The sequence below is a fragment of the Oryctolagus cuniculus genome, chromosome 12 (genome assembly GCF_964237555.1).
Source record: "Oryctolagus cuniculus chromosome 12, mOryCun1.1, whole genome shotgun sequence".
In the NCBI taxonomy this organism is placed as follows: Eukaryota; Metazoa; Chordata; class Mammalia; order Lagomorpha; family Leporidae; genus Oryctolagus; species Oryctolagus cuniculus.
The window spans coordinates 42,720,619-42,747,637 of NC_091443.1; the positions used below are offsets into that span (position 1 = coordinate 42,720,619).

The 27,019-nt window shown below is 40.3% G+C and overlaps 1 protein-coding gene across 11 annotated transcripts in view; it reads right to left on the reverse strand.

Annotated features, from left to right (window-relative positions):
• The window catches only part of AKAP6 (A-kinase anchoring protein 6), a 618,005-nt gene that overhangs the window by 64,808 nt on the left and 526,178 nt on the right, over nucleotides 1-27,019 (reverse strand). The gene's annotated exons all lie outside the window — the stretch shown is intronic.

Consider the following 27,019-nt stretch of genomic DNA (forward strand, 5'->3'; position numbering starts at 1 on the left):
GCCAGGTTAGCCTGGGGAACTTGGACTGAATGCCGGTGGCGGAAACGTGAGCTGGGCTGTGTGACTCGTGGAAGCCGCCGCGCGCAGAGCCGGGAACCCGCCGCAGGGCGGGTGCCGGGAAGCCGTGCAGATGAGAGAAGTGCGGGCTGAAGTGGCGCAGAGCCGGGAAGTCGCCACCGCGGGGCGAGGCACCGAGAAGCAGCTTCAGGGCGGGCGCCGGGATGCCACAGGGATAAGAGAAACAGAAGTTTAGAAGTAAAATAGGAGAAATAGGAATGCCCGGAGATAGAGAAAGAGAGAAAAATAAGGCCTCCCCACAACACGCATGGCAATGAGAGAGCTTGGATTCGGTCTGCCTGATTAGGGATGTGGTGAGCACCTGCAGGCAGCTAGCAGCTTATGCGCCGCAGGTCACCGAAGACAGGCACGAATTAACATCAATAAGTCTCCCCACAAGACGGCAATGAGAGGGCTTGGATTCGGTTTGCCTGATTGGTAGGGCTTGTAAGCACCTGCAGGCAGTTCTAGCAGAGCAGAGCATGCGCTGCAGGGCACCGAACTCAGGCATGTATCAGCGCCTAAAAACCTCCTCACAACATGGCGAAGAGAGGACCCGGATTCGGTTTGCCTGATTGATAGGGCTTGTAAGCACCTGTGGGCAACTCTAGCAAGCAGAGCAGAGTGTGTGCCACGGGGCACCAAAGACAGGCGCATATCAACGCCAAAAATAAAAAGAAAGGGGGATCTGTGGGGAGCAACTGGGAGCAACTCGGACTAGACTAAGTTACTGGAATTAAGACTTATTCTATACATCTGCTCTCCCACAATATGGTGCTGGGAGAGGAGGAAATAGCTTCTACACAGCTGCCTCCAGTTCAACCAATAAACTGTAGGACCTGCTCCTGATTGGAGGAGAGCAGCGTACTCGGCGTGTGGGTAGCAGAGTTGGGATTGGTGGAAGAGGACTATAAAGGAGGAGAGAGACAACATGCACCAGGAACACCTGAGGAACATCTGGAGCAGCCCCCGAGAGAGCCGGCCAGCGGTGTGCCGCTCCCCAGCGGAAGTGGGGAAAGTGGCAGGGGGAACCGCCCTTCCACGGAGGTGGAAGGGATGGTAGCCAACCTGGGAAGGACCAGTAGCCAACCCAGGAAGAACCAGCAGCAAACCCGGGGAGGGCCGAGCAGACAAAAGAACAGCGCAGGGTCCTGTGTCGTTCCTCCGCAAAGAGGGGGAGCGACAAAAATGGACCACATACCTCAATGTAAGAGCAGACACTATAAAAATATTAGAAGAAAATATATGAGTAAATATTTGTGACCCAGGTTTAGGAAATGATTTCTTACATATGACACCAAAAATACTAGCAACTTTTAGACTTTATCAACATTTTAAAATTTTATACTTCAAATGACTCCTTAAAAAAGGGTGAAACTACAACCCACAGAGGAGTGTTAAATATCTGAAAATCACATACTCAATATTCAAAAAGAGATTTATATTCCAAGATATACAAAGGACTTCTTTTTAAAAAGATTTATTTATTTATTTGAAAGTCAGAATTACACAGAGGGAAGGAGAGGCAGAGAGAGAGAGGTCTTCCATCTGCAACAGCCAGAACAATGCCGATCCAAAGCCAGGAGCCCGGATTCCTACAGGTCTCCCACACAGGTACAGGGGCCCAAGGATTGGGCCATCTTCTACTGCTTTCCCAGGCCATAGCAGAGAGCTGGATTGAAGCAGAGCAGCCAGGACTCCAACTGGCACCCATATGTGATGCCAGCACTGCAGGTGGCAGCTTTACCTGCTATACCACAGCACTGGCCCCTACAAACAACTCTTAATACTCAACAATATGGGTCTGGCGCTGTGGCATGGTAAGTTAAACCTCTGCCTGCAGCACTGGCATCTCATATGGGTGCCAGTTCAAGTCTGGGCTGCTCCACTTCTGATCCAGCTCACTGCTGATGGCCTGGGAAAGCAGTGGAAGATGCCCAAGAGCTTGGGCCCCTGCACCAGTGTGGGAGACCCCGAAGAAGCTCCTGGCTCCAGTGGATGGAAGACCTGTCTCTTCCTTTCTCTACTGTAATTCTGTCTTTCGAATAAATAACTCTGTTTTTAAAAAAACTTAACAACATAAAGATGAGAAATTCATTTCAGTTTTTAAAATGGACAAAGTACTTGAATGGGCATTTCTCTGAAGAAAACATACAAATGGCCAATAAACATAGGAAAAAGACATTCAATATCATTAGCAATCAGGTAAATATATGTCTAAACCATAATTAGATAACATTTTACCACCATCAGGATACCCACAACAAAAAGAGTTGATACAGAAAAATTGGAACGCTCATCCATTGCTGGTGGGACTGAAAAGTGGCACATCCACTTTAGAAAAAGCATTATATTTCCTCAAAAAGCCCAACATAGAATTACCAATTGATGCAGCAATTTCACACCTAGGCAAAAGACTCAAGATAACTGAAAGCATATGACGCACAAACCCTGTACAGTACACAAATATTTGTCACAGCATTTTCATAATGGCCAGAATGTTGAAATAACCCACAATCTATCAACTGGGGAGCAAACAAAATTTAGTATATCTATACAATGAGACATTATTTGGCTATAAAACAGGAAGGAAGTATTGGTAAACACTTTAACATGGATAGACACTGAGTTCCTTACCTAAGTGAAAGAAGCCAGACACAAACAGTCACATGTTATATGATTCCTTCAATAAAAATGTCCAGGAAAAAGCAAATACATTGAAACAGGGAGTAGTGGTTGCCAAGGGTTTCAGTGAAGGGGAAACAGGGAGTGCCTGCCAATGGGTTAAAGAGTTTCTTTAAGTTCTGGAATTAGATTTTATGGTAAGTGGATTTTATCTCAACAATGCTGTTATTTAAAAAGAACTCTTGGTAGGGCCAAATATATTTTGTCAACCACATAACTGATGATATAATCAGAGAATTTATCATTCTTCTAAGGTGAGTCATGACAACACATGCTTATGATATTACTAATTACCATGGTCCTGCAACCATGGGTCAATACAGGAGTAACATAGTTGGAAATGCAAACTGATGGCTTTTTTGTTTCCATAATGGCTATAGTTTCCTCAGATAGAGTAATTATTATAAACCTGTAAATCTAAGTCAACAGATGAGACATTGTGTTATATGATAAAAGTAAGGCAGTATAATTTTAATATAGCTGTCTTCTAGAAAGATGAAATATAAACAGGGAAGCACACATGGCTGTGGCTCTGGAATAGCAAATGTGGAAAATAAAGGATGTCAATTAAATCTAATTATTACCATGATGAGTTTAATTTATGATTACATGTATCTTAAGAAATCACAATGTATTGTGTTGTTGGTGTCAGTACAAAAATTAGAGACTTGTCATTAGATGTATTTCAAGGACTTCACCAAAGATCATTCTGATATTATATACCTGAAGCAACACAAAATAAAAATAATGTTATAGTGTTTTCAAGGATTCCAGGATTCAAATAACAACAACCAATTATTGGGACTTATCAACTGATACTGGACTGTTCTCTTTTTTTTAAAGATTTTATTTATTTATTTGACAGGTAGACTCATAGACAGTGAGAGAGACAGAGAGACAGGTCTTCCTTCCGTTGGTTCACTCCCCAAATGGGCGCAATGGCTGGAGCTACGCTGATCTGAAGCAAGAAGCCAGGTGCTTCTTCCCAGTATCCCACATGGGTGCAGAGGCCCAAGGACTTGGGTCATCGTCTACTGCCTTCCCAGGCCACAGCAGAGAGCTGGACTGGGAGAGGAGTAGCCAGGACTAGAACCGGCACCCATATAGGATGCCTGAGCCGCAGGCAGAGGATTAACCTAGTGCGCCATGGCACCGACCCCTGGACTATTCTTAACAGTATTTCTTAGTTATTTTCACTAACCCTCTGTATTAATGCTATTCTCATGTATTTATATGTATCATGCATTTTCCAAGAACTTGTATGTACTGACTCATTTAATTCTCGTAGCAGGATGATAGTATATATGCTACATCATCTACTTTAGAAATGAGGAGAAAGACACAGACAACTTAAATAACTGACCACAGGAACAGAACCGAAAAAGCAGCAAAGGCAGGATTTTAATCCTGACAGCCTGAATCCCAAGCTTTTCATAAGAAAGCTGAAGAAGCTTCTGATATTTCTATATTTTCAGACTAACTCACCCTTAATTTCTAACCAGAAGTACTCACAGCCAGAAAGTTAGTACTGATAAAAAGAACTGTGAACCTCTTTTGCACTCCTTTCAGAGGTCCAAACTTCTCCCCATTGTTAGGCTTACAAACATGTAAGAATTCATAGTCTATGCAATAGGGTGAGTGTAGTTATGATAACAGAGGTGAAAAGATAGTAATTCATTCACTGAATGTATTTATCGAACACCTACTATAATGGACACTTTTCTAAGTGCTTGAGTTACATCAGTGAACTCAACAGACAAAGCCTTCTCTTCTCAAGGACCTCATATTCCAGCAGACAGCAGGAGTAATCTCTTTCCTAAGCTAGACATAAATTTTAAAAATAATAAGAGATCGAACAAAGATAGGAAACATTCATTGGGCGGTTATCATTTTTAGTATGGGGTCAGCTGGTTTTTTGATCCTGACAGTGCCATTTTTGAGCCAATTATGTACTTAGCTACATCTAATGTATAAACTTTTCAGATAAGAGTTTCTATCCTGGAGTTGTAAAATAATTCTTCCAGACAGCAAAAGATAGTTCAAATGAAGGTATGTAAGATAACTCGCATATTTTAAAGAAAATAATGGGTACATGACATCTGTGTATTTTAACTGACTCCAAACTTCAATGACAACGTCAGCCAGCATAGACTCAGCTCAGTTGCAAACCCGGGGACCTAATCTATATTGAAGCTAAATATTCTATAAGCATGCAGCGAAGTGCAAAAAATAGCAATTGAAAAATGACATGATTAAATGGCACGACATGCAATCATTTGCTCTCAATTATATCAATGTATCTTCTTCATTTCTAGGAGTCAGGCAGAAATATTGTTTTTTAAATGCCTCTATTAAATTGGTCACCAATAATAAAATAGATGAGAGTCCTAATAAGCTCATTTACATAACATACATCATACACTACAAAACTATTCTCTCCAAACAGTTTTGCTCATAGATTTGTCTCTTAGTTGTCATGAGTCTTCGCTACATTAGCAGATTTTAAAGGCGTAATACTGCCTTCAGGACCATTTGTACAAAAACGTTTATGAAACTTTACTAGTTAACCCTTGGCAGGATCCTTATTGCTAATTATGGAAGAGGTATTGATATAATATCTTGGCTGTCACATTTTATTATGGTGATGGTAGAAGCAGAATCTAGGTCTGACATTTTGGAAATATCATCTAATTGCAAGTCAGAAACAGAGAATGACAGTTTTAAGTAGATTATAACTTCTTTCAAAATAGCAAACTGATTTATTTAATGTAAAAGCTAGATTTTAAAAACAGCATTAAATCCCCCTGAATTGGTTCACTAAGCACATCTCTATTGATTCTGTGAAAAGGAGCTGGATTGTATGCCAAAATAGTTTTGAAATTGTACATGCTGATGTAAGCTTAGATTCAAACACTAAATTATTTCTTATAACCATTTATAATCAAAATATTTTAATTTTTAAGAAAAACCATTGTCCCTCTGTTAGCTCACCTGGCCAGCAGATGAGTGAGGTCCAGAGACAGGACAATCACCTATATTTCCAAGGCTGGAGTAGCATGGCCTTCGGAAATACAAAACGATCACACTTTGTCCTATAATCTAGGATCCTTACCAAGCGAAATTGAATCATTAAGGGTCACCAAGATTATTAATACTACAAATTATTGGAGACCCTTGGATAAACAGTGTCATCAAGAAAAAAGATGATCATTCTTTTACCAAATTGATTTATGTTTTAATAGTATGAACGTACATCTTTTGAAATTTTATACACACACACACACATATTCTATTTGGAAGAGAACATTCTTATTCCTGTTAGCTTTTTCAAAGGTGTAGATCAAAAATATAATAACCATTTTAAAAATGCAGACCCTCACTGTGCTACCGCGTGAAAGCTGTTGTTATCCCTGTGTGGCATTCCTTAATTTCTTTGTTACTTTCCCTGCACTAGGTTAAGTACTTTTATATACGTTTGTTTTTAAAAATCAAGCTCGGTGGCCTTGTGCTTTGTTTATATTCACATGTAATTAGTAATATGTTATATACTTCCTTTTCTAAATTAAAAACACTATTAAAATTCCAGACATACAAAACAATATGAAGATTAAGTTACTCTAAAGAAAACTGTAATAGCTTACAGATTGCTTGTATCATTACTAAAATGCTGGTATCTATTACAGAGTCTCTCTGGAATAAAGAATGTACTTTTGGCAATAATCTTTTAAAAACATGTCCATTATTGTTAAGATGCTAAACTAGTCTGCAATTATGGAAAGGTAACTTTTAACAGCAAGGGGAAAAGGGTGTTGGATATAAATGCAACTCAGCCATTATATTACAAAGTACTTTTCCTAAACCCCCCACAATCACTCTATTCATAAGCAGATCAGACATTAATTGCCTTTTTTTACATTATTATATTTTGAAATATATTTATAATACCCAGTGTGGTTTTATCTCTTATTGATTCCATAGGAATCGTTTGAAAGTAATTCTGGAGAGTATATGAGAGAAACACTTTTTTCTAGATTATCTGTTGATCCCAGCTGCCTGAAGTCATCTTTGTTTTTAATGGATCTTTAGTGTTCACTAGCCAGGTCACAGATGTGCAGGGAAGTCTTCAAGAAGGAAGAGTTATGCATGACAAAGTGCAGTACGACACACTTGTTTTATAAAATCTATGAGAAAAGGATGAGTATAAAGAGCATGCCTGGAGAATGAAGGAGCTTTAAGATGCTGTTTTGAATATAATTTGCCCTTTCCCAAACTCATGCAGATATGTTTTTAAAGATTTTTTTTTTAAATTTTATTTGAAAGGCAGAGTGACAGACAAAGGGGGAGAGATATAGAGGGAAACAGATCTCCTTGGGGAGTGGTGCACTCCCCACTAGGCCATAAAGGCCAGTGTTTGGCCAGATCAAAGCTAGAAGCCAGGAGCTTCATCCAGGTTTCCCACACAGGTGGCAGGGGCCCAAGTACTCAAGCGATCCTCTGCTGCTTACCCAGGCACATTAGCAAGGATCTGGATTGGAAGTGGAGCAGCTGGGACACAAATCAATGCTTATATGGGATGCTGGTGTCACAGGTGGTAGCTTAACTGCTCTACAGTGCCAGCTTCTCTCATGCAGATGTGTAAACATAAAAGTCATAACTTAACAGAACTAACAGGGTAGAAACGTAATACAGGTATGATATTTAGCTGTTAAGGCCTAGTGAGAAGTCCTTAGGTCCTTGTGAGACACAACTTGTAAGGTGTTCTCAAAGGAGAGTTGTTAGAAAAGCCTGAGTGTGAGCCCAGCCTCTCTCTCTGCTTCCTGGCTTGCTATGTGATCACTGGCACTCTGCCACATGCCAGGGGGCCTTTGCTACAGCCTACATCATGCTATTTTCATTTGAACCCCCTCCTCCCCCCAAAAAAAACCTGTGAGCTAAATAAAACTTTTCTCTATCAGTTTGCTATCTCAAGTATTTCATTGTTGTAATGAAAAAGCTAACTGAAAGCAGGAGCCAGAATGACCCAAGAGAAACTCTAATGGCTAACGTGGGGCACACAGGCAACGTGGCCCAGGGAAGAGGGCAGATTCTCGGACTAACCAATTTCCTGACTTGCTCAGTCCTGCTGCTGGTATTTTTCTCACTGTCTCATGCACACACAGTTGGCTATGGTCCACCCCTCTCCTCCACTAAACCCCATTTTTCAAGATGTATCTCTGGCTAACATACTCTTTTTTAGAAAGATTTATTTATTTGTTTATTTGAAAGGCAGAGAGACAGAGGCAGAGACAGAGGCAGAGGTGGGGGCCAGGGGGGAGAGAGGGAGAAGGAGTGAGAGTCTTTTATCCGCTGGTTCACTCCCTAAATGGCCACAACAGCCGGAGCTGCGTCTATCTGAAGTCAGGAGCCTGGAGGTTCTTCCAGGTCTCTCATGCAGGTGCAGGGTCCCAAGCTCTTGGGCCACCTTCTACTGCTTTCCTAGGCCATAGCAGAGAGCTCGCTTGGAAGCGGAACAGCCAGGACTTGAACTGGTGCCCAGATGGGATGCAGGCACTGTAGGTGGTGGCTTTACCTGCTACACCACAGCATCTACCCCTAACATACTCTTTTTTCCCTTTGAAGCCACTCCTGGATCTCATGACTAAACTCCAGGTGTTATTGGAATGATTAGCTAGGAAGTGATATTTTAGAGTATTCCTATTATTCCACAGTCCTACAGATGGGAAACAAATAGACTCAAGAGCTCCAGGGACACAACAAGAATACAGGAAGAGAGTCCGGCTATGGGAAATGATACCTCTAAAGAGAGGACAATGAACTAGATAGGAAAAGTTAGCATTAGAAAAGACCCTTCTATGTATTCATTTATTCCTCCCTGACCGGAAAATGTAGATACAGACAACTTTATAAACTTCATATTCCTGAATTCAACAGCATCTAAAATAAATGCAAGAGATCTTTCTGTGAGTTTGGACAGCTGGGAATTTGTGTCTTAATGGTTTCCTTTGTACTTGTGGTGGGAGCCCAGGGCAACATGGTTCTTTTTCACCAGTTTTCAGTACTCCCAAAGGTGCAGTAATACTAAAGACAAGGTTGCTTAGACATTTAATTAATATATAACATCAAAACACTCTTGAACTATTCTGTTAGGTGGCAGAGAGATAATGACTAAATAGTAGCCAATAGGTAGATGGTTATAATGATTATTAGCTCAAAGCAGTATGTTAGAAGCTTGAGAAAAGAGAGTATAATAAGAACTTCATTCTTTAAACACTCTGCTAAAATAAAATAGGGGTTCAAAAACTTTTTCTTGAAAAAAGCTAATTTTCTTTTTGCAAGGACTCAGTTTCCTGGAAAGAGACACCACCATGTTTCCTGTCTGTATCCCAAAAGAGAAGTGAATGCATGCAAGGTAGTCCTCTGGAAATTCATCTAATCATTGATGTGTTTTAATGGAACAAAACCACGATTTAGTGTCTTCTAGTTTGTCACAGCTAGTTATTTGATTTCAACTAAGTCACATAATTTCTATGTGTCCTCAGTATCCTTTCTCTAAAATGCACTGATATTAAAAAAAAAAAGATTTATTTATTTGAAAGGCAGAGTTACAGAAAGAGAAGGAGAAGACAGAGTTATCTTCCATCCACTTGTTCACTCTCCAGATGGTCTCAAATGTCAGGGCTGGGACAGGCCAAAGGCAGGATCCAGGAGCCTTATCTGGGTTTCCCATGTGGGTAGAAGGGTGCCAAACACTTGGGCCATTTCTGCTGCCTGTCTCAGGCTGTTAGCAGGGAGCTGGATTGGAAGTAGAGCAGCTGGGACATGAACGCTCCCATATGGGATGCCAGAATTGCGGGCAGAAACTCTAACTACTAAACCACAATGGCAGCCCCAAATGCAATTATATTTTACCTTTTAACATCTTCTGGTACCATTTTCTACATTAACCTTATTGTGAAACAGGAAAAATATCATGTGGTACCCTATGATAGCCTTTCACAAAACAATTTTAAAATGTAACTTACGATATGTCTCAAATGAGTTACAAATTGGCTCTCATCTGATAAACTTCTAGGTGTGATAAAATATTATTTTCATTATTTTTTTAATTTTACTTTCTTCTGCGCCCTAACTCTGGAACAGTGGCTTCAACTAGATAAGTACATTGTTGCAATCATATAAGGCATGAAACAACTTTGCTTGTTCTCAGATTCTGGTCATGTCACAATTATATTTTGACATCTTCAAAGTTGAACTCCAAATAATTTTATAGTGACAACCACAGGCCTAAGCAAAGCATACAAGATTGAAAATTTAACTTCCATCGCTGCTTTGCTGAAGCTTTCAAGTGCTCTGCACCAGTACTTTATTAAGAGTTAGGATGGCATGGTTGAATGGATACTCATTGGCTCTCTTGCTGGAAGTCTTGGCTGACAGATAAAAGGGTGAATGTGTCATGAAATATCTTCCAGTTCCTAAAAGTCATTTCTTCTGGGTCATGACTGAAGGGTAACAAAGAAGAGTATTTTGAGAAAGGGAGGAGGACATGAGGGGGAAGAAAACCTTGAGCTACTGCCTACTCTGTGCTTTCCAAAGAATACTTCAAAGTCGCACCTGTCAGTCTATCTTTTCACTTATCCTCCTGACATTAAATTCAAAAAGAGAAGTAAAATATCCGTGGGGAAAAGAATGTGATATTCTAAACATACACAGTATAACTTAGGATTTAATCAACAGTTTAGAGCATCAGTGAAATTAACAGAGATAAGTTAGGCTATTTTTTTCCAGATAGGAAAAATGATTTATGCCTCCGCCCTATCTTAGAGAGGTTTTGGGAGGATTAATGAGCTAATGTCTGTAAAGCTCTTTAAGCTCCTCATATAAAGGTGCAACATAAACACAAGGTGAAAAATGCTAGCAAAGTCTACATTGAATTGAGCTCCCAAGAGTAAGCCCCCAGAAATGAGAGGCTGTTGCAGGTCAGGATGGTAAATCTGAGCTCCAGTGCCATGGGGTTTGTTGTCAGCTGTATGCTTAAGTCTGCTTAAAACAGTCCTAGTAGTATTAATATGCATCTCTACATTTCCTGTTCATCTCAGTGTCTCTCATGATGGCCACTTTTTATTTTCATTTACCAGATGAGGTAGGATCGCTATCTCTATTTTATGGAGGAAAAACTGATATCCAAAAATTGCAAAGACATCAGTGATGACTCACAAGGAACAACTGGTTCGGCATTATTGGACCATGGTCTGCACTGAGATTGAGAAGATGCAAGCTTCCATTTGGCTTTGGTTGTGTGGTCTTGGCTAAGTCATTTAATTTATCAGACTTGGTTTCCTAGTCTTTGAAATGAGGAGGCTGAGCTAGCTGGGTGCTTTCATGTCTCATCTGGGGATGAAATTCTACAACCTGCTAAATAGTTGTGATTATCTGTTGACTCCAAGATAATATCGCTGGTACTATGAAGGGCATGTAAAACAAACAAAATTTTAAGATAGTTCCTACTCTTAGAGCTTATACTCTAGTTTACTGATAAGATACACAGATTCCTATCTACACATACCTGAATAACATGTAAATAAGCACATAGAACAACACAGGGATTTGTTTAATCACTTATCTGCAGGCTTCTACATATCCACATATTATTCTGTTCCCCATTTCACTTCAAATCTCAATTTACAGTCACTTACTCGAGAGATTTCCTCATTTCTTGCCATAAGAACACACAGGTCCCTATCCAGGAATTCCCATAGCACATGATGTTATCCCCTATCAAATCCTATTGTACTTACCTCATCTTAGATGCTGCATTCCTTGGAAGAAGATGGCTCATGACAGTATCCCTAGAATTGTCTGTCACAGTACTTGGCCTGTGCTGTCTTTCCTTTCTAAGTAGCACGACCCTGTGAATCTTACACATACAGCATTATTTTCAATGGTTTTCACAGAGGTTTCTCTTTCTTATTTAAAAGGAACTGTGGTCTGATGCATTTCAGGGAAAGAGAGGCTCTTCCACCAGAGGAAGGACTGAGAAGCGCCCCCACCACGCCCACAATCTACACCAACTGGCAAACAGTGCCAAATCCTAACATCTCTAACCCTGAGGTCTCTCTTAGAGCTAGCCTCCTAGGAAGGTATCAGCAAGATGGCAAAACAGGAATTCCTGGGGCTCATTCCCCTGTCAGATACATCCGACTGAACAACTATCCACTCATAAAAATATCTTTGTTAAGAATTAAGAAAAGGGGCCGGCACTGTGGAGTAGCAGGTAAAGCTACTGCCTGCAGTGGCGGCATCCCATATGGGCACTGATTCAAGTCCTGGCTGCTCTACTTTCGATCCAGCTTTCTGCTATGGCCTGGGAAAGTAGAAGATAGCCCAAGTGCTCGGGCCCCTGCACGCATATGGGAGACCTGGAAGAAGCTGCAGGATTCTGGCTTCAGAATGGCACAGCTCCGGTTTTTGCAGCCATTTGGGGGAATGAACCAGGAAATAGAAGAGTTTCTCTCTCTCTCTCTCCTCCTGATAACTCTGCCTTTCAAATAAATAAATAAATCTTTTAAAAAAAGAGTTAATGAAAATAGACACAAGATTATAATTCTTAGATGTACCAATGAAATAAGACAAGACATACTAAAGAGGGTAGGAAGGGTGGGTTCACATTACCAGTGTCATTCTTCCCCCAAGCTTGGGCAGAAAGATTGTAAAGAGGTATCTTCTGTCTGAGGGAAGGAGAGGGAAGTTGAGTGGCTGACTTTGGGGCTCCAACAACATGACAGTCTCCACTGCTTCAGGCACCACACTAGACCCTGCAGTCCCCAGCCTAGTTCTAGTGGACTCAGTCTCTAGGTCTTTCCAAGTGTCAGGTTTCCTTGTGCCCAATATAGATGCATGGCCCTGGGCACTAGGACAGTCTCCTTAGATATACATTCCAGGATGCCCATCCCCAGGCCAGTCCCCAAGGCCTCATACTCCTGTGGACCCAGGCTACAGGTTTACCCCAGCTCTGGGCTGTTCCTCAAATACTCCAGGATCACACCTTTGAACCTAGGCTGTGGGCCAGCTCCAGGACCCAGATCCTACCCGAGACTCAGGTTGCAGGTCTATCCCCATGGACCAAAGTGCCAGGCTTAATCCAGCACCTAGCAAGCCCTACAGATCAGGCTCAGTTTAGTTCTAGCAAACCCTGGCTGAGAGTCAGCTCCTATTGACACAGGTTTTAGGTTCACTTCAGTAGGACCCATCTCAGTGCCCACCTTAGTGGACTCAGCTCAGTCTAATTTCATAGACCCTGGTTACAGGCTGGTCTCTATGGATTCAGCCACCAGGCCAATCTACCTACTAAACTAGCCTAGCCAATATATTTGAGGACTCTAGAAGCCTGCCCATGGACCCTGACAGATGCTCCACCCAGAATCTGACTGGCTGATTGGTAAAGGACTTTCCGTGATGAAGCCAGTATAAAACGACAGGAATAATTGACTACTTCTTCAGATGTGAAGACATTAATGCATGGCCACAAACATTACCAACAATCAGGGAAACATGACACAACAAAAGAAAGTAAAGCAGCAATTACTGTCCCCCAAAAATGGAGAATTACAAACAACTGGGCAAGGAATTCAACATAATCGTCTTAAAGAAAGTCAACAGGGGGCTGGCACTGTGGTATAGTATGTTAAGACTCTGCCTGCAGTGCCAGCATCCCATATGGCTACCAGTTTGAATCCTGGGTGCTCCACTTAAGATCCAGCTCTCAGCTAATGACCTGGGAAAGCAGTGGAAGATAATCCAAGTGCTTGGGCCCCTACACTCAAATGGAAGACCCTAGAAGAAGCTCCTGGCTCCTGGCTTCAGACTGGGCCAGCTCTGGCCATTGTGGCCATTTGGGGAGTGAACCAGCTGATGGAAGATCTCGTTCTCGGTCTCTCCCTTTCTCTTTCTGTAATTCTGCCTCTCAAATAAATAAATAACTTTTTAAAAAAAGAAATTCAATGAGTTATAAAAGAACATTGAAAACTAAACTAACTGTGGTGAATAATACATTTTTAAAAACAGAGAGATAGTTCTACAAGGAGATGAAAATGAAAAAAAAAAAATCCAGGCAGAAATTCTGAAGCTATGAAGACAGTAACTTAAATGAAAATTACATAGAAAGCTTCAACAGCATATTCAAAAAATAGAAGAACCAATGAGGTCTAAGAAAGATCACTTGTAATTATCAAGTAAGAGAAACAAAAAGAAAAAATGAAAAAGAGTGAAGAAAGCCTATAGGAATTACGGGACATAATCAAGTGACGTAATATATGCATATAAGAGTCTCAGAAGGAGTAGAAAAGAAAAATGATGAGAAAGCTTATTTAAGGAAATAATTACAGAAAATTTCCCAAATCTAGAGACCTAACATCCAGATTCACAAATTTCAAAGATTTTCAAATAGATTATACAAAGAGATCGTCACCAAAACAGATTACAAAAAAAAAAATTGTCTGAAGTCAAACAGAAAGAGAGAGTTTTGAAAACAGCAAGAGAAAAGCAAGTCATCTCATAGAAAAAAAAAAACAACAACTCTGCAACTGTAGATGATTACTTAGCAGAAACTTTGTATGCCAGGAGAGAGTGGGAGGACACAAAATTCTGAAATAAAAAAACCTGTCAACCAAGAATATCATGCAAAGCACGGATGACGTTCAGAAATGAAGGAGACACAAATACTGTCTCAGAGAAAAAAAAATAGCCGTGAGAAGTTCATTACTACTAGAGCTATCTTATATAAAATTCTTTTTTTAAAATTTCACTTAAAGTAAACAAATTTATGTTTAGGAACATAATGATACTTCCACCCTACCCTCCCTCACATCCATACTTCCTCCATTCCTACTCCTTCCTCTCTTATTCCCTCTCTTAAATTTTACAATGATCTACTTTCAGTTTACTCCTTACATGAAATTCTAAAGAGAGTTCTTCAAATAAAAGGATGCTAATAACAAAAATATATGGAAATATAAAACTCACTGTAAATGTATGAATATAGTCGACTCATAATATCCTAACACTGCAGTGGTGCTCAAATCAATTTTAACTCCAGTATAAAAACTAAAAGATAAAAATACTAAAAATAATGATGGAGGTTGGGAATTTGGTGCAGTGGTCAAAATGCTGCTTGTGATGCCTGGATCCCATGTTAGAATGCTTGCTTTTCAGGTCCTGATTCCTCCACTCAGATCCAGCCTCCTGCTAATGTACACCCTGGGAGACATCAGGTGATGGTTCAAGTTCTTGAGTACCTACCACCCATGTGACAGATATGAATTGAGTTTGGGCTCTTGGCTTTGACCTGGTCCAGCTGAAGCATTTGTTGCAGGCATTGGGGTGTGAACCAAAAGACAGATCTCATGATATCTCTTTCACTCTACCTCCCTTCTTGCCTTCCTGTCTGTTTCTCTCTCTTCCTCCCTCTTTCTCCTCCCTCCCCGAAATAAACATGAAAGAAAGAAAATAAAGAAGGAAGAAAGGAAGGAAGGGAGGGAGAGAAGGAGGGAAGGATGGAGGGAGGGAGGGAAGGAAGGAGGGAGGGAGGGAGGAAACATCATATTGTACACACATATATACAATTCTTATTTGTCAATTATACTTTAAGAAAACCAAGAGAAAAAAATCCAACCTCCACCTTCCCAATCTCATTACAAAATTTCAAGTTAACAGGACATACGACTTTGGTTACAGAACAGCTACCTCACAGTCAGATTGCATCGTTCCAGCTTGACTGATACAGGCTCTACAAGACCATTCCCTTGCTCTGGAACACTGAATACATTCCTGATGAACGAGAAAAATGTAGGCCTAGTGGTTTTCTTTCTTTCTTCCTTCCTTCCTTCCTTCCTTCCTTCCTTCCTTCCTTCCTTCCTTCCTTCCTTCCTTTCTTTCTTTCTTTCTTTCTTTCTTTCTTTCTTTCTTTCTTTCTTTCTTTCTCCTTCCTTCCTTCCTTCCTTCCTTCCTTCCTTCCTTCCTTCCTTCCTTCCTTCCTTCCTTTCTTTCTTTCTTTCTTTCTTTCTTTCTTTCTTTCTTTCTCCTTCCTTCCTTCCTTCCTTCCTTCCTTCCTTCCTTCCTTCCTTCCTTCCTTCCTTTCTTTCTTTCTTTCTTTGCAGAGTTACACAGTGAGAGAGAAAGACAGAGAAAAAGGTCTTCCTTCCATTGGTTCACTCCCCAAATGGCCGCTACAGCAGGCGGTGCGCCAATCCAAAGCCAGGAGCCAGGTGCTCCCTGCTTGTCTCCCATGCGGGTGCGGGGGCTCAAGCACTTGGGCCATCCTCCACTGCCCTCCTGGGCCACAGCAGAGAGCTGGACTGGAAGAGGGGCAACCGGGACAAGATCTGGCTCCCTGACCGGGACTTGAACCTGGTGTGCCTGTGCTGCAGGCGGAGGATTAGCCTAGTGCCTAGTGAGCCACAGCGCCAGCCCTAGTGGTTTACTTTCAATCTCCCTGACATCAGACATGACTCCTATGCTTCAGTATCAATAGGCAATTTGCCATTTAATGTACATAATCTATACTTTCTCATCAATGAATTTTAACCAAATTAAATAGAATCTAAATCTTCTATCTCCTTTTGTATTCAGGTTGACATACTTGTATAGGGAGCAATTTATGTACTACCAAAGAGGACCTATCTCAACACTCTGTTCTAGATAGCAAAAACTCCTCCTTAAGAATAAATAAATGGAGAAATCAACACACACATCAGCATACATTGCATTTCAAAAGAGGGCCCAGTGTGAGGACTGAGAGCAACAGATTCTTCTTGAAATAAATTAATACAAGAAAAGAGAAAACCTCAGAAAAAATCAGTTCACTTTTTGAAAATATGCACAAAGACATTATATTCATGGCACTGAGGCAGGTACTTCTGAAGATGGAATGATCGGTAAACACTGTAAAAAGATGAACGGAACTTTATTTGAATTAAAATTGCAACAAAGACAGCAAAACTGCAAAATCAGCTGCTACAGAAACAGAAAACAAGCCTGAGAATTCCTTGAGAGTCCCTGGATAAAGAAATGAAAACACAACTTTTATTTTTTTAAGGATTTTATTTATTTATTTGAGGCAGAGTTACAGACAGAGAAGGGAGAGACAGAGAAAAAGGTGTTCCATCTACTGGATTATTCCCAAAATGGCCGCAGTGGAAGGTGCTGGGTAATCTGAAGCCAGGAGCCAGGAGCTTCTTTTGGGTCTCCCACATGGGTGCAGGGGCCCAAGCACTTGGGCCATCTTCTACTGCTTTCCCAGGCTATAAGCAAAGAGCTAGATTGGAAGAGGAGTGGCCAGGATGTGAACTGGCACCCATCTGGGATGCCGGTGCTGCAGGTGGAGGTTTAGCCTACTAGGTCACAGCTCCGGGCCCAAAAATACAACTTTCAAACGAAGGGAATATCTAGCAGATTCAATACACACAGAGTAGGACTCAACAGAATCACCAGGAGTTTTGATGGTAAAAGATTATATTTTCCCTAAAAAATATTATATTCAGCCAACCAATTGTTTATATGTGAGGTAAAAGTAAATATATATTCAGGATTTCAAGGGTTTGGAAAATATACTAGGAATGTACTTTTCATGTGAAAATTTTTAGAAGATGATCTAATAGCCAGTACATAGAATAATTTTTTAAAAATTTTTGGTGGATCATGGTATTTAATAAAAATGAAGTCGAGCTATGAAAAGAGTATTATGAAGAATTAACTGAGTTACTTTTAATGTTCTTGGAAAATACAATACAAATGTCAAAAGAAATGATGTGGAAAACTGATAAAGATACGCAAGGATATGCAAAGCCTTTATGTAGGTTATATAGCACTTTAAGTCTCCTAAGAGAAGAGAAAAGGCTAGCCTTGTATTTGTACAGCTTTTGGTTAGTTCTGTTGGATTCAAACCCTCCATCTCTTCAGCCTCGTTGTTAATTTTATCTAAGAGTTTTCTGTCTTCCATTTCTTAGATACCTGTACATTTGCTTGTAATCACTGTGCCAGCAGTTTATTGGTGTGTTTCTTTCTACTTTAAAAATGACTCAATCAAACAAGTCTCTGTTGATTTATAATCCAATGGAAATATATTCATGTTATCTATGCTGCCATCCTGGCTGAAATTCCTAAGAAGGATTCTCCCTCTCCCATCTGTATTCAAATTATGGAGGGATGACAGTCTTGGAAAGAACATGGTACAGACAGAAAGCTTACCACCGTGGTGTCAAAGGCAGTAACACTGAAACTTTGGTTCAAAAGATGCTTTTGCCTTTTTGAAACATCATGTTTGATAAAGTAAATGTGAATCCTGGTATATAAATTTGGCTAGATCCCACAGAACTTTTATGCCAAACTGAAAGTGATGTATAGAGAAGTTAAATGATATCCATGATTGAATAAGTTTATCAATAGAAAAAGATTGGCTATTACATGATCATAGAATGTTAGAGTTGAAGGGAATCTTTTCAATTCAGAAACTAAATTTACAAATAAATAGTATCAGGCAAAGAGAAATTATTTACCGAATATTACATACTGAAAGTCCTAGCTTATAATGTTGTCAACCAAAAGAATCTATTGAAAGCACTTATTAAATACTATTTTTTAAATATTTATTTATTAATGTATCTACTTATTTATTTGAACAGGAGAGCAACAGAAAAAGAAGCAAGGCAAAAAAAAAGACACAGAAAGATATCTTCCATCTTCTGGTTCACTTCCCAAGGCTTGCAAAAGCCAGATCTGGACCAAATCTTGCAGGCAGGAACTCCATCCTGGTTACCCAAAGGCATGGCAGGGACCCAGATATTTGGGCCATCTTCCACTGCCTTCTCAGGTGCAATAGTAGGAAGCTGAATTGGAAGCAGAGCAACCGGGACTTGAATTGGTACCCCAATAAGGGATGCTGGTGCTGCAAATGACAGCTTAACCCACTGTTCCACAACAGCAACCCACTAGATACCATTAACTGGTAAAGAATGATGTGATAGTAAAGTTACAGAAGATGACTGCCAATTCAATATTAACATTAAAAAATAAATTTTGTTTATCTCCTTAATTGAGGGCCTAATCATCTGTGTGTCTTGGGGTGGGAGCAATAATCTTGGGAAAATATGAAGATTTAACAGGAGGGCTTATCAAAGAGGGTCAGGGAATCAGAAAGAAAAAGAATTAAAGAAAGGTAAAGAAAATGGATTCCATGTAACTGGTTTGTTACCTTGTTCAAAAACTGAAGAGTCGCCCTCATGTGGAGACCCATCCTTAATTATCTCAGACTTGGTTTTCTTCACCCCAAAGTGCTGTCCCTTCCTACAAGTCAAATGTCACACTTGGAAGGCTTTCTGATTACCTCATTTCTTCCTACTCTTGAGAGGAAAACAAAAAATACCTGTGGGTTTAGCTAGATAGAAATAGGTCCAATTAATAGATAATTCAGTTCTTATAGACTGCATATACAACACACCTTAAGTAACTGAAACTTCAAGCTATGAGTTTTATCTATTCACCATAAATCTACTCTATTAAATATAAATGCTTTAAAAATGTACAGGCTCATGCTTTAGAAATTATAATGCCTATGGGTAACATATTTTGTACTGAGCAGGACCTATTTTAAGCAGCTTTTATATATCTTCTCCCATTTAACACCACAACCACTCTTTGATGTAAGCACTACTATAATATCCAATTTTAAAATGGAAGCCAATGCATTTCATGGATCAGAAAGATGTAGAGCTGGGATAAACTCAAGCAAGTTTAAGCCCTCAACACAATGATGGATCAGATTACCTGTTCTAATTAGTTTCTTTTTCATTTGTATGTATTCATTTTCATTTTATTTGAAAGACAGACATGAGAGATATTTTCCTTCCACTGGTTTACCTCCCACATGCCCACAACTCCTAGGGCTGGGCTGGGCCAGAGCCAGGAGCCAGGAACTTAGCTAGGTCTCCCATATGTGCATATGGGTGGCAGGAAATTTACTACACCTGTCTTCTGGGGTCTGCACTAGCAGGAACCTGAAGGCAGGATCCTGATACAGGAATCAAACCGAGGCACTTTAATGTGGGACATAGGCATCTTCATTGGCATCTTAACTCCAAGGCTAAACGCCAAGCCAAGGGAAATAATCCCCGACGCCTGTGAACTGTGTTTAGCTCTTTTGTAAAAGTACATTAGTTGTATTCCTTTCTGGAATAATTACTTGGAAATGCCGCACATTTCAGAGCTTTGCATCCTTTTAATGGCTTTACTCTGTAAATTTTAATTTCCAAGATTTAAAATATTGACTTGCTGACTTTTTTAGCTGGCTGCTAAATATTATGAAATAGGATAAGCAACAACAGAGTAAGCTACCAATTAATGTGTTTTTCTCCTTCCGATTTTTGACCTAGAGATTCTTGAGTTTATAAAGTGGTTTCAGATTCTGGAGCAGTGTCTAGGACTGACTATTGGCTCTGTCACTTAATACCCGTACGACCCTGAGTAAGCGACTTCCATCTTCCCTGCCTCAGGAGTCTTGTCTACAAGTAGGGACTAACAGAACCACCTGCTTTAGGATGAGGAAGATTGGATAAGGAAAGGAAGTAAAGCATTTAGAAATCTGCCTCACGTCTCAAGAGAATTCACTAAGTATTAATTGAAGCTGTTACGAGTATAAAAAGAAACATTTCTGTTCTCCTAGTACAATCTGACATGGTCTACACTTCTTAAAGGAGATGAAGACAGTAGCCATTCCCATGCTCTCAATAATTTTTGGAATTCAGATCAGGGTCAGGAAACCATGGCCTGTGGACAAACTACAGACCACTGCTTGCATTCCATGCTCATAATAATTTTTGGAACCCAGAGCAGGGTCAGGAAATTATGTGGATAAAATACAGACCATTGCTTGCTTTTTATGAACAGGCATTTTTTTCAAAGGATGAAATACCAATGGCCAACAGACATGTGAAAAGATGTTCAGGATCACTAGTCATCAGGGAAATGCAAATCAAAACCACAATGAGGTTTCACCTCACCCCAGTTAGAATAGCTTTCAGATAGAAATCAACAAACAACAAATGCTGGCAAGGATGTGGGGGAAAATGGTACCCTAATCCACTGTTGGTGGGAAAGTAAACTAGTACAATCATTATGGAAGACAGTATGGAGAGTCCTCAGAAACCTGAAAATAGACCTACCATATGACCCATACATTCCACTCCTGGGAATTTACCCTAATGAAATGAAATCAACATATGAAAGAGTTACCTGTACCCCCATGTTTATAGCAGCTCAACTCACAGTAGCTAAAATATGGAATCAACCAAGGTATCCATCAATTGATGACTGGATAAAGAAATTGTGATACACTGATACACACACACACACACACACACATAATGGAATACTACTCAGTCATATAAAAGAATGAAATCCTGTCTTTTGCAACAAAATGGATACAACTGGAGATCACTAGGCTTAGTGAAATAAGCCAGTCCCAAAAAGACAAAAATTCTATGTTTTCCCTGATTTGTGGTAACTAATACACAGAATACAAAAAAAGTAATGGATATGAGTGAAATTGACATTTTGAGACTTGATTATTGTTTATAGCCCTTTGTCTACACTCTTGAGGAAACTACTACTTGTTGAATTCTTTACTTAATAGAAAGTTAAGCTTGTGATTATAAAGTAAGATGGAAGTATATCATTGTAAAAACTAAGAAAAGAAGGAGGAGAGAGTTGGATGGAGGGAGGGTAGGGTGAGAAGTATCATTAAGCTCTTAAATCTGTATATATGAAATTAGTTCCCTAGATATAAATTTTTTAAAAGTTAAAAAATATAGAAAAAATAATAATATTTTTGTGAATGAGTTCCTTTGAACATGGTCACATGTATTTATTTACGTGTTGTCTGTGGCTGCTTTTGTGTTGGAATGGCTGAATTGAACCATTGTGACAGATATTATATTACTATCTGGTCTTTAATAGAAAATGTTTGTCAACCCCTGACTTAGTGTAAAACAAAGTTTCAAACTTTGACAGGTCAGTGAAAGAGAGGATAGGAGACTATTGGAACTTGTACCTGAAGGCTGTCACTTTTGCTCTTTTATTGGTTGCTGTGTGAATTCAAATAAGTCACATTAACTTCCCACAACTAAAGTTCTTCATTCACAAAAGTAAGTAAACACACATATAGGAAGGTGATCACAGGGATCGGCGCTGTGGCATAGCAGGTAAAGGCCCTGCCTGCAGTGCCAGTATCCCATACAGGCACCAGTTCAAGTCCTGGCTGCTCCTCTTCTATCCAGCTCCCTGCTATGGCCTGGGAAAACAGCAGAATATGGCCCAAGTCCTTGGGCCCCTGCACCCACGTGGGAGACCAGGAAGAATCTCTTGCCTCCTGGCTTTGGATTGGCCCAGCTCTGGCTGTGGTAGCCATTTGGGGAGTGAACCAGCAGATGGAAGATCTCTCTCTCTCTCTCTCTCTGGCTCTACCTCTCTGTAACTCTGCCTTTCAAGTAAATAAATGAATCTTTAAAAAAAAAAAAAAAAAGGTGATCATAATTTTCAGCTAATGTACACTTTAAGGATAATAACACACATAAAAGTATACAAATTTATATTTGGGACGTTAATCATTGACGTGGTTACTGACCCCTCAGATTCTCCTCATTCACCCTCCTGCTAGAGTCTTGTAGCAGTTCTAAACTAGCCCCTCCCAGGCTGCTTCTGCACCCAGGCCAGCGCTGTGGACTTCTTTAGCTGGCAATGAATACGTTCTCCCCAGTTTGAGTCTTTAGGATATGATTAGGATTGGAGATACATTGAATATGATTAGATAACTATTTTTTCTCTGAAGGATGATGGTTACAAATAGTGGTTCCTAGCCAATGACGCTGAAGTACAAACACAGCTCTAAGGCGCGCTATGCCATCTGGCCTCATTAAATCCCTAAAATGCTCTCCTGTGTTTTGTTGGCTCACGTGTTCAACTCTTTGACAACTTTGCATGTCTGTCCCAGGCTCTTAGGCTTACACCTTCATGTATCTTGCTGAGCTTTGACTCTTTATTAGGTAGAATTTCCTCTTGTGCCTAATTATACAATTATGACACTCACTGCTTTAAAGAAAAAGAAAACATCCCATAATTGCTGCTTCTTTTCTTGTGAAAAGTTAAGATCTTGACCCCTTCTCTCATTGCAGACCAAGCTATGAGAAGGAAACATAGTTCTGTCTACAAAGCAATGGGTTTTTCTTTTTGCACGCAACACCCTCTCTCCTGGGCTCCTGGAGGGTACCCTGTGGTTTATCTATCGTTACTGTGAGTATCCGGAAAGGAATTCAGGTCTGTTAAAAGCCTGGGATTTTAGAGCATGGACAATCGTAAAGCTAAGCCCTCCAGATAAAGTCAGGCCTCCTCTTCTGTGTGACCAGTGATGTGAGAACCCCACAAGAAGAGGCAGAGCTTGGCAAATAGTTTCCCACATATACAGTGTTTAGAATAACTCCCATCTGAGCTGTTTTATTTATCACTTAGAAAAGGAGAGGGCATTTGTTCTTTGGATTTCTGGAAAGTAGAACGTTTTCATTCTGTATGCGCTTACTACCAGTTATGATTTTGATGGGTTATGAATGTTATCTTCTATTATTATATTACAAACATTTGGCTCTATTCTTCCAGTGAATGTGGTAAGACACAAAACACTTGCTAAATTATATACTTAGAATTCTGGCCAGGAAAGGCATTTATTCCAAGAGATAATCGTAAAATTCTCTTTAAAAATTACAGAAAAGGTGCTAATCAAGATCCCCTTTAGCTGATCAAACTCCTTCAGGTCAACTGTGGAGAGAACTATAGCTTTAGGTCCTACAGAAACATCACCAGGGACCAGCATGGTCTAGCAGGTAGAGCTCCCCGCTGCTATGCCAGCGTCCCGCACGAGGACCAGTTCATGTCCCAAATGCTCCATTTCCAATCCAGCTCCTGGCTAATGACCTGAGAAGGCAGCAGAAGATGGCCCCAGTGCTTGGGCCCCTGCATGGGAAACCTGGATGAAGCTCTGACTCCTGGTTTTGGCCTGACTCAGTCCTAGCCATTGAAGCGATTTAGAGTGAACCAGCAGATAGAAGATTGATCTCTCTCTCTCTCTCTCTTTTTCTCCCTTTCTCTCTCTGTTTTCCTTCTCTCTCTGTAACTATGACTTTCAAATAAATAAATAAATAAATAAAAATCTTTAAAAAAAGAAAAATAAGGGTTCCATAATCTCAAAAAGTTGGACAAGTTTCAATTTAAAACATGGTACATGGCAGAGAAGTTTATATTCATGTAGTCCAAAATGTAAAACAAAACACAAATATTTTCACATCTTCCCCCTCCCCAGTATCTTCGATAGCTAATGCTATTTGTTATTCAGGTCAAACTGCTGAATATCGTGACTGGTAAACCTACCATGAAGAAACAATGACAGCTAGTTCTGTCAGGCTCTTTGAGTTACCTGGTAAGACAGGACATTCAGCAAACATCTACAGATATCAACTGTGCACAGTAGCTCAGAGAACGGACTTCAGAGTCAGGCAATCCCTGGAGTTAAACCCTATTCCACCATTCACTATGCATGTCCTTGGACACCCACAACTTAACCTCAAAGGAGGGGTGCTTGGCCAAGCAGTTAAACCACCAGTTGGGATGTACACTTCCCATATTAGAGTGCCTGGGTTCAAGTCCAACCTCCCCTCCAAATTCCGGCTTCCTGCACCCTGGGAAGCAACAAGTGATTGCCCAAATAAATGGAGTTCCTGCTACATAAGAGAGAGACCTGGATTGAGTCCCAGGATCCCAACTTCAGCCTGGCCCAGTCCTGGCTATTGACGGCATTTGGGGAGTGAATCAGGAAATGGAAATGTGCTCACTCTGTCCCACATGCACTGTGTGTGTGTGTGTCCGATATATATATAAATACATTCCAAAAACTGAACATTCTGTGCACTGTTTCATACCTGAAAAAATAGGATCCAAATAGAAAGTACATAGAGTTTCTATTAAGATTAAATGTGATAAATGTATATTCTCACAAGAAAATATTTTACAATTGTCAATATAAGTGATTACAGCCATATCCAACAACATAAGTGAATCTTGGCACTTTAATAGTGAATGAAAAAGGAAGTTCTAAAAGATAATTTTTTTTGACAGGCAGAGTTAGTGAGAGAGAGAGAGAAAGAAAGGTCTTCCTTTTCCATTGGTTCACCCCCCAGTGACTGCTGCGGCTGGTGCACTGCGCCGATCCAAAGCCAGGAGCCAGGTGCTTCCTCCTGGTCTCCTATGCGGGTGCAGGGCCCAAGGACTTTGGCCATCCTCCAGTGCCTTCCTGGACCACAGCAGAGAGTTGGACTGAAAGAGGAGCAACTGGGACAGAATCCAGAGCCCCAACTGGGACTAGAACTTAGGGTTTCGGCGCCGCAGGTGGAGGATTAGCCAAGTGAGCTGTGGCGCCGGCCCTAAAAGATAATTTTAAGCATGATTACCTTTTAAATAAAGTTGAAAACTAAGATTAAAAAATTCTTTCCAATAAAGGGAAAGCAAGAAAACCATGAATATGGAGTTCAGGGAATATGTTTGCATTAGGAGAGAGAAACAGGAGATGGGACAGGGGACATCACAGTTAGTTGTACGTTACTGTCAGGATCCCACCATTTGTTTATGGTAGGGGATTCTAATGTGCTTATTACATTATTTGAAAATTGTGAAAATAGAGTGGGATATACAAGCAGTTTAACAAATAGCAATCCTGAAAATGTTTCTGGGGAAAAGATATATATTTGAAGAAGAGAAAATATCAAAAGGCATGCCAGAGTATCTATGGCACTTTCAAAATAAAAAAATTCCATGATGATTTTTAGATATGAATATGCACTTTGTTGATGCTTTTAGGTGTGGCGACTATTCCCCTAGTGGCTAGAAAGTGTTAGTGCAACTTCAGCAAAAGGCAAGGATGGTAGGAAACACCTACTGATGCGGAAGCCTAGAGACTGATGGCTCTCATACTTACTTTACGAGTCTCTGTCTCTCCATCTCTTAAGTCCTTTCACATTTGCTACTAGGATCTAGCTGAAAACAATGTTGATGGCAGTGTACAAAGCCAGAGCAATAAAGCTCACGTCCTTTGGAAGTAACAAAATTAATGTGTAATTGGCTGTGCTTCCATATATAATAAGAGCGAATATTTCTTTTAAAAAAGTGGTTTCAAATATCTATGAATGACATAGGTTGTTAGGTAGGTAGGTAGTCAAGTATTTGTAATAACAAACCTTCCATTGTTGTTTCCAAATATTATGCAACAGTCCTGAGCTTATAATGTTGAGAAATTTCTATTCTTTGTCTTTAAAACATGTATTTTAATTTTATTTGAAAGGCAGAGAGACAGAGAGCATTCTTCTATCCTCTGGTTCACTATCCAAATGCCTACAACAGCCAGTGCAGGGCCAGGTTGAAGCCAGGAGGAGCCAGCAACTCCATCCAAGTCTGGTGCTGGCAGAGACCCAGGTATTTGAGCCATCCGCTGCCTTCCCAGGTGTGCATTACCAGGAATCTGGATCAGAAGCAGAGCTGGAACTCAAATCAGGTGCTCCAAAATGGGATGTGGCCATCCCAAGTGGATCTCAGCCGCCGTATCAAACATCAACCGTCAACCCCAAGGTTTCTATCCTTTACAAATGCACCACTACAAAAAGTAGAAATAATGTTTTACATATGCATACTCACATCTTGTGAAGAAATACTATTAAGAAACCCATTTTATAGAGGATGAAATCGAGGTACCAAGGAATTAGGCAGAAAAACATGCTCAAGGGTCCCACGGCTGGGCTGAAACCTGATGTATGGCAGTGCTGAGGCCATTACCCAATTCACTACAGCTACAACAGAAGTGCAACACAAGGAAATAGATTTCTCAACACCTGCCGCACTAATTGTCAGAACTCTAAAGAGTGTAAACAAAGCACTTGCTGAGCAGAGAGAACAGGGGCAAATATCTGAAGAATGCATCTCTGTGCAGTGGGGGTGAAGGAGGGGCAAGCGAAGATGAAATAGAAAATCATCTGCATTTTAAATTTTAAATTATAAACACTAAAACCCGTTTGCCTTGGCAAGACACTTGTATTAATTTTCAATTAAATGGCAGAAAAGATGATTTTCAGGCAAAACAATTTCTAGGTGTGTAACACAGATGGCTGACTGGCAAGCAATGAGTTCTCACCCTGGAAGG